The following is a 9985-nucleotide window of genomic DNA, read 5'->3' as shown; positions in this document are numbered from 1 at the left end:
TATTGAATTTAGTTTATTTTATAATTTCTAATTTGGTTTGAATTATAAATTTTATTTTATTTTGACTTGTGATATTTTATCTTTTTAATGTGTGAAATTGTGAAATATTGAGCAATTATTCATATATTTTTATTTATATATTAATTAAAATATATATTTAATTAAAAATGGTTCGACCCCGGTTGAACCCGGTCCGACCAATTGAACATTAAACCGGTGAGCTCGCCGGTTCGATGACCGGTCTGATTTTGACAATCTTGATATAGATAAATGAAATCCAAAAGAAGACTATGATGTTTGGCAATGTGTGGGGAAAAGCAAAAGGTGTGGTAGAATAAAAATATATTTGAGAAATTAAAGCATATATTGTTAAGAGTATCACATCGATTGCGATATGGCCTGAATGTGTGTTTATAGCCAAGAGGCAATTCTCACCTTACAAGCCGGTTTTGTAAGGATGAGTTAGGCCCAATACTCAATTCTAAGATTATATTAGAGTCTTTCCACGATCCGTTGGGCCACCTGTTGTCAGGTTTTCGCTATTGGGCCACTCACCGTTTAGATTTACGCACCAAGCTCAATAGTGTTGGGCGTGAGGGGGTGTGTTAAGAGTCCCGCATCGGTTGCGAGATGGCTAATGTGTGTTTATAACCAAGAGGCAATCCTCACCTTACAAGCCGATTTTGTAAGGATGAGTTAGGCCTAATACTCAATTTTAAAATATATCTTCTTATAAATAAAAAAAACTAAGGAAAAAGAAACGTGGGGAAGGAAAAAAAATTATATATTGTAATTGATAAAGTACATTATGATAATTTTAAAAAAATTAAAAATTATAAAAATCAAAATAAAAGAAGGTAAAAGGAGGGAAGAATAAAAATCTATATTGTTATTCATAAAGTAAAAGTGTGGATAGCTTATAAAATTGTCAAGTTACTTTCATCGCAAGCTATGCCTATACACAGATGTACTATGAATTTTAATTTAAAAACATCCCCACTGATTAACCTTATGAATTAATTTTGTGTGTATATATATCCGCCTTATTTGGCTTCACGACACTCCACCTCCGCATAACATACATAAACAGAATTTTGAGCCATCATAAGTAAATTAGTTAAACCAAATTAAGGTACGTATTCATTTTCCTAGTCACTAACTTTTGTAGTGTTTGAGTGTACAAGTAGGCTGGAAATGAATCGAGTCGAATCAAACTTGTCGGAGCTCGGCTCGACTCGATAAAAATTGGTTCAGCTCGAAACTCGGCTCGAGTTCGCACGAATTCTTTTTTTTTAAGTTCAAGTTCGACTCGTTTCAAGTTCACGAACTGTGTTCGATTCGGATCGTTAGGTTCATTTTCAATATAAACTAAGATGACTTAAATTTTTCACAAACTATTTCAAATTAAATGAAACAAAAAAAAACCGGTCTCAAGACCATTTAAATGGGCAACAAATTCACTATGAATTTGTGATAGCAATATTGAATCATTCCATGTATTCCCATATTATATGTACATGATTATTATGTTATGTTTGGGCTACTGATTTATAGACAATCTTCCTCTCTATGTTTGGGCCTTATTTAACAAGTTTATTTTTCAACTCAAGTTTGACTCATTTGGTTCATGAACCAAGCTCAACGAATTAATTATCGAATCGAGTCTCGAACTTTTTTCGAGTTGGTTCGGTTCATTGACAACCCTAGATACAAGTACAAGTGTACAAGTATATTAGCAATAATAACCATATATCCATGAAATAGTATGACAATTACTAATAATATTTTTGCATTATCTCGGTTTTCATAAATTTGTTGCAATGCATGATTGACATTTACGTTGAAATTACGGTGACAATGTAATAATTTTGCTGAAGTTTTTTTTTACAAAATTTTTGTTTAAGTTTTAAAGTGCTGTTTTCACTTTTGAAGGAGAGATCTATTACAATGAACAGTGAAGTGGATAACTACGGTAAAGGTTGGAGACATGTATTAGAACGAGTAGGAAAGTGGAATTCCTTTGAATCATAGGTTTCATATATGGCTTTTAGTAATAGGGATGTGTGGTGCACTCACAAGCCTTAGCGCCTTACTATTTCTTATACAACAGCTTTGAAAATGACCACACCAGATAATAGTTTTGATAAAGCTAGCAAATTTCTTTTAAAGTGGGTTTACGCTTGGTTTGGATTGTTATCGTTTATTGGTTTATGGCATACAATAAGGTTGGTTAGTTGGGGAGTGGATTTTTTCCGCAAAGGGAGTAAGAAGGCAATGACTCAAAATGGAGATTCCAGTTTGCTTGTTTTTTAGAACTTCATAAATACTATATTAAGTCTTTTTTATTTGGGAAGTGTGTGTTAATTAAGAAGTCTCATATCGGTTGTGAGGTGGCCTGAATATGTGTGTATAAGTGAGGACAATATATCATCACCTTACAAGTCAGTTTTGTAAGGTTGAGTTAGATTCAATCTAAAAGTGTGGATTGTATAATATTATGTATGAACTTGTCTTTTATTATGTGGAAGTGATTGTAATTAATTAAGTTAACTAGTGTGGTAACCCATACATCACACAAGTAAATTTATTTGTTATTGATTGTTTTATAATATGAATTATGTTGTGATCATGTTGGTGTTAGAACTTGCTCCGCAACACGAGCAGAACAATTTGGGTGGGCTAATTTAGTTTCTTCAAAAAAAAAAAAACACGAGCAGAACAATGGGCAGCGAACAAACACAGGTGGCTAAGCGAGAGTTTCTTGCTTAGCAAAACCTTGAACAAAATGAAGAACAAACAAACACACTCACACTGTATAATTGAAAACTAAAACAGAGAAGAAAGAGATTAATTTGGTAATGTGAATTTCATTAAGCTATGAAAGTACGCACACTGCTTTGACCGTGACTAACAATTTTTGCCACGTAAAAATAGAGGGTGACTTATATGGGCGTCGCTAAATTTAGCCACGGCTATATTAGACTTTTTCCACGGCCATTTAAAGCGTGGTAACAATTTGATAGGCATGGTTATGTCTCCATTATCCACGGTTAAACCGTGGCTAACACTTTCCTGAGCTTTTCAAAATAAACATGTTTGCTACGGTTTTAGTCGTGGCTAACCTAGTATGTAACTTTGCCACTCTTCTAACCATGGCAAACTTTTAATTGATTTTTTTTATAAAAAAGCTGCTTTTTTTCACTGCTCTGTTTTTTTTTTTTTTTGAAACATTCACTGCTTTGTTAAGAATACAATAATAGTCTTCTTTATTGGTATCATATAACACAAGAAAATCAAACATGTATATAAAAGATCAATATTAATACAAAATAAATCACCAAAGTAATTCATAAGCAAACAAACATTAATACACTCAAAGAAAACAAAATGCCAAACAGAGTACTGCTTAATAAGAAGGAAATAAACATATCACCGATACAGTTAGGTTGTGATTATTTTTTATAATAGTATACATGAGAGTATTTGCTTATAAAAAGGGACAGAGGAATGTAGAAAGCACTAATAATTTTTAGTACTCGTGTGTTTCCAACAATATCTCCTATTTTTATGCACGTGTGCGAAAAAAATAAAACTAAAACAATAGAAAAGGAATAATTGAAAACAAGTGAGAAACAAAAACAAATAAGTGATTATTATATTTTGATAAAATAATATAATATTGCAAAATTTTATGCAATTATTTCAATACAATAAGGTTTTTAGGTAGATAGACGAAATGACGTCTGATATTACAATTTTGACATTTCTGTCAGTTGAGCTAAGAATGTGGACATTTAAATACAATAAGTTATTTGATAAATAATAGATATATAAATATTGTAAAAAAAAATACATAGTATAATAGGGATTTCGTAAAAATCAAATAAAAAATGCAGGCTAAAATATACAATTATTTTGTATGTCAGAAAATCATATATAATATTGAATCTCACATTATATATATGATTCAAAGAGTCATATTTAATACGTAAAAAATTGATAGACATGATTTCTTTACAAGATATATTGATGGGAATATAGTTTTGTGTTATTTGTTATTGAAATGCACAACTAATGAGAACGAGAGAAAATCAATTAAGTGTGAATTATTCGATATTTAAAATTTATTTTTATTTAAAATTAATAATATATTAATTTTGTCATAGTTTCTTTAATTAATATTCATAACACTTAAATTTCTAAATTAAAAATAAAATTATTAATTTCATATTACGTTCAAAATTAAATAAGTTAAAATATATATTATTGTTGAGGCAAAATCCATTTTAGTGTTTTAATGACAACAAACCTTATGGAATAAATGTTAAGTTTTATGAATGGTGATCTACTGATGTTTGCACTTGAGTTTTTGTTGAAAGATAGGTAATGACAAAAGTGGATAATCTAGAAGCCACTCACATCAACAAGTGCATTTTATATACTCAAACAATGAAAGAATCGGAGTAGCATCAGATGATCATAACAATAGCATCACAAGCTTCATGAAGATTTTTAAAGGATGTTGTTTGAATCATAAGAGGTTTCATTTGAAGATTCAAACAAGAAAGCAAGTTTCATGGTTAATAAGTCTTCCTCATCACCACAAGGTTCACAATGAGCTTAAAGATTCAAGGAAGAATATGAAGATCATAGTTGATGGAAATACTTGCATCACAAGCTACACAAGAACATATTTAATGTTATCATGTCAAAACTCACATTGAGTTTTGTTACATGCTTTGAGGATTTACTACTACAATTAACATCAATGGAAATGATGCATATGTTGAAGATCTTCAAAACCTACTCAAAGTTTCATCTTAGCTTCTCAAGACAAGAATGATCTAAGAATGATTTTCCATGAATTTACAAAGGAGCTTATGCACCACAAGGCATAAAAGTTTCAATCATTATCTAAGCTAGAAAATGATAATCCTCATGATGAGTACTCTCACGCCTCCACTAAAAGCATCTCAAAGTTCTCAATGAACAAGCAACAATGTGTGCAAAACATCAAGAGGAATTGTGAAAAGTTTTGCAGCAACATGAAGATCCCTCTTTAAGAAAATCTTGAGATACTGTTTCAAGAATGATCTGAGAACATTCTTAACAGACAGACTGCACTTTTGAATATAAGCACGTTTTGGATTAAGTGCTTTCTGATTTTATAAGTCAACTTTGGACAAAACAAATAAGCACTTTACAAAGGAATTATGGATCAAATCTCTACAGAAGATAATCTCTTTTGGGATCAACAACATTTGATGGAATTTTAAGTATATGTTTTCCTAGTCATAATTCATGCAATGAATTATGAGCATTGATCTTGCATGATCTTTTATGGTATTGATCATCCAATGAAAACAGCTGATCGAAAATCATAGGCCAATCAGATTGCAACAACACTCCTTGATCTATGAGTTATGATGCACTTGAGCTAAGTACACACAAGGAACATTCTTTAATGCAAGTGTCATAACAAGTTCTTTTTGTCCTACATGCTTTGATACTTTTCCAGCTGGTTTATTCCCAAGCTAAACCTATTTCTGAGTTGTCCTTAAGGCTAGCAAACAGCTGCATATCACAAGGAAGGAAGGATGAAGGTTCATCACACTTGCTGGTGCAATCAAGACTGTTTCAAGACTGATGCAAGAATGATCCTGCACACAGTTTTTCAAAACCATTTCCAACTGTCATAAGTCCTTTTTCTGAGGTTCCAAACGGCTATATCTGATACATGACATTGGAAGGAAGTAAGAAACAACTCATATGTACTTGGTAACAGCTCACACATATTTGGATCTTATGGATCAAAGCAAAATGAAGATCAAGACTGTTCCAAGACTGAACAGAGAATCTGTCAAATATGCAGAAGTTGTCTGCTGCTTGTGGAGCACTGAGTAACAGCTCTTTTTTTCCCTCTAACTGATATACTTGAAGGCCAAGACTCACACATAAGGTTGTATCTATAAAAGGCAAGCAAATCCAAGAGAAAGAGCAAGAGTTCAAGCTACAAATCATCAATTACTTGTTTTTGTCTACAAGTCCTAAAGCTCTTCTTTCACCACTCAAACTCAGGCTCTTCATTCACATCATACTTCTGAGTTTATTGAGTGTTTCTATTTGCTTCTCAAACAACCTTTGAGTTTCTACAAGCAAATTTCTTAAGAGACCACTTTTCAACATAACCCACTTTTAAGTGGTTATATCTTTGTCTCTCAATTTTACCACTCACACTTCAGCTCTCTATCAACCTATTGGATCACAATATTACTGAGTGTATTGAGTGTATTTTGTATAAGCTTCTCAAACTAGTTTTGAGTTTGTGTATAAGCTTAGATCCAGAACAACTTCCTTTGTAAAAGAAGATGGCTCAAGTCAATACGTAACTATTGATTGAGTGACACCTCTGTAAGGCTGAGGTAGATCAAGCTTGTAGGGCTTAGAAGTTTTTTGATCTTGGTTCAGATCAGAGAAGATTTGTATTTGAGATCGGTAGTATCCAAAGATCATAGTGAAAACTCACAGGCGTGGGGACTGGACTAGCCCAACATTTGGGTGAACCAGTATAACTTTTGTGTGTGAATCTCTCTTACCTTTAACTCTTTATTTACTGTAAACACACATCACACACACCACTTGATTTACATTTAATTTGAACTCTCACGCAGTGAAGAACATTCTCAGAACAATCTGTTTTATCATTCACTAACATTTATCCAAGTATACACTTGAGATCAATTTTGTAGAGTGCAGGATTAATTTTAAAAGGGTCACAATTCAAACCCCCCATTTCTTGTGACTATTTCTTCCACTTCAATTATATATGTTCATTTTAATATGAGGTAAAAACAAGTTAGCGTAAAAACTAGATTTGACAATCTTGAGTATTACTACTATTTAATTAATTTGTGGCATTGAGTTTGATTTTTTATTTTTTTTGTCTTTTGTCTCGTGACTAGAAATTTCACTCTTAAAATGGATAAGTGAGATGTTTAGATCCAATTTCTACAACCACAAATCAACATTAAAACAATTAGAGAAGCGGTATGTATATATAGTAGTATTACTATTTAATTAATTTGTGGCATTGAGTTTGGTTTTTTTTTTTTGTCTAGTAACTAGAAATTTCACTCTTAAGGTGAATAAGTGAGATGTTTAGAGTTTGAATCCGATCGTATGTAAAATATGTGATGTTCCACCCTTGCCTTTTTTTATTTGTTATGCCCTTTCTTTTTAGTGTACTTTGTTGGGTAATTGAGTTGAATATCTTAATTTGCTTGTGACCCTTCTAATATTATTTGAGATAACTACTTAAAAGGTTTTCAAAAAGAATTTTATGTTTATGTCAGTTCATAAATCAAGACTAAAGTAATGTTAACTATATTTCTTTTATTTTTGTGACCTAAACCAAGGCAAAGCATATGGCAATCAAGGTATCTCAAGTCTTTATTTTACTAATGGGTAAGGTAATGGGTAGATATCTTAAATTAGACCCTCATGCATTTCTTTTTTAAAAGAAAAACCTTGCAAAACATTCTTTCATTTTCGGTTCAAATGTGCCTGGAATTTAGAACATGGCAAGAGTTCATTGAAACCATTCATCAGTACTTTGTTCTTGATGGCAAAGGCTAAATTTGTGAAGAATGATGAAGAATAACAAAGAGTCAAGTGTGTGGGTTTGAAGACATTGTAGCCCACAACTTCCATGTAGTTAGTTGGGAAATAGTATAGTACTAGAAAGGATACATAATTTGTAACCAAGTTTAAGGATGCAAGTATCATTAATAAAGAGGGCACTCGTATAATTCAAATTTGTTGAAATTACACATTTATAAGTAAAATGGAATTGATCTTTGTACAAGTTATATAAGGTTGAGAAGAGGGACAATTATAATTATTGCCTTTTGTTAATCACCTTTGTCAATTTCTTTTTTGGTTTTGGCGTACGCTCGTTATTCAATCAGTGAACGGTGTTTTAGCAGTTTTCTTCATTTTCTACACTCGCGATACAAGTAGCGAGAGGGGCAGTCTGGGAATATCAGAGGGTGCGCATGTCTCTAGGGGGTGCAAAAAGTAAAATTCATAATATATCTGTTAGATTGAAGAGAATTTTTCTTAATTACCCACTATCAATCCTAACCTCTAACTTGGACTTAAAAATTTGGGCTATGTAAAATTTAGCCCGACAAAACAGCACAATAGATGACACACTAATAAATAGAATTGCTAAATAGAATTTTCTCATTTATTCATAAATGCTAAATCAAAGGTTGGTAACAAATGAGACAAACAAATTCAATCAGACTGAACTTTTAACAAGTGATTATTGCATTTTAGTACTAAACTTACGTATTGTCTAAATAATTTTCTGCTTGGATTATTAATGCGAAATAATTCATCAAATTTATCATGCTTCACAACACTTATCAATCATTAACTCTTGAACATTTTTCAAAGATTAGCCACAACTTTGTAAAAAGAATTACATGAGCAAAACACAAAAATAACATGGCAAAAATTTTCTTTGCACTCCATTTAATAGCAAACTAGAATGCATAATGGTGATAATAGAACATAAGAAAGTATCTTACAATATCTCTATATTTTCATAGTTTATCTCTTCTTCTTTTTATGGAAATTCATAGTTTATTGTTTCTAAACTTAAAATATCTTAATATTATCTCCTGAGGATTAGTTTCTTTCTAATGCTCAATGGTGTGCCTAACGAACTTTGATGCACGGACACTCCGAGGTCGAGCAGTCTCAATTTCACTACAGGAGTAGCGAATGAATGTTGGGCCACCTCGAATGACGTGAGTCGCAGGACACTGACACGTCGACACCGATCATAATTAAAGAAAATGACAGAATTCAATGTAACGATATATGTCTATATAGGTTCCCACATTCAAGAACAAATCACCAAAGTGAACAATTAGTTTTCACTCAAACAGCTATGAAATTTGGAATATTTTTTTGGCTATAGTCTTTAGAGGTTCAACACCTCAGAAATTAATGGTAACCTATTCTTCTCCGAAACTAATTAGATTTGTGATTTACTTGTCAAGGCCAATATGACTGATGCCAGTTTTACTTCTTTGAAAAAAGTTCTTAACATTTGATTCCGCCAAACCTCTTTCAGTTAAAGCAGAAAAGAAAAAAGTTTCGGAAATGGAAAAACCCTTGTTCATCAATAAAGACCAAATCTAATATAGAATATTGGTTTCACATTATGATGACACTTAAATATCATTTAGTCTAGTGGTGAGAAATTTGGGTAGTATGCATGAAGTCTTAGGTTTGATAGGATTTTAAAAAGATTCTGCCCTGCAAACAAAAATAAATATGGGTAAATAGGATTTTACCCCCTGCAAACTAGCCGAGTTTTGCATTACCCCCTGCAATATTTTTTTTGTGATTACTCCCCTGTAATATAAAGATTCTGTTGATTTTGGATTTTAAAAACCCGTTAAAAATAATTTTTAGCCACCGAAGAGATTACTGGGTTGAGTCGCGGACTAGGTCGCTCTCTTTAAGACGTTTCGTGGCACTGCCCAAAATTGTGCAAGCAGACTATCAACCACGCCGTCCCCAGGATAAAACAGCTCAGTTACAACTGTATACCGATATGCTACTGCACGGTAGAAATCGGTCAAAGAATACACCTTCTTGAATGGTACTACAATACCACTCGAATTGATGCTACAACATCAATCTATGATTCATCGATGATTCAGTGGTACTACAATACCACTCAAATTGATGCTACGACATCAATCTATGAATCAACGGTACTACGATACCACATATGGTACTACAATACCACATGTATTGATGATACAATATCAATCAATATAATGACACTAATGTCATTCCAATATGGTACTAAGACCATTCTCAAATCAAAGAGATAATAGTAATAAAATCATTCTTTATTTGAAGGAACTAGTGATACTTTGATCACTCTCAAACCAATTAACAC

This window comes from Trifolium pratense, linkage group LG5 (assembly GCF_020283565.1).
Source record: "Trifolium pratense cultivar HEN17-A07 linkage group LG5, ARS_RC_1.1, whole genome shotgun sequence".
Classification (NCBI taxonomy): Eukaryota; Viridiplantae; Streptophyta; class Magnoliopsida; order Fabales; family Fabaceae; genus Trifolium; species Trifolium pratense.
Note: the sequence above shows the minus strand (reverse complement) of the source record.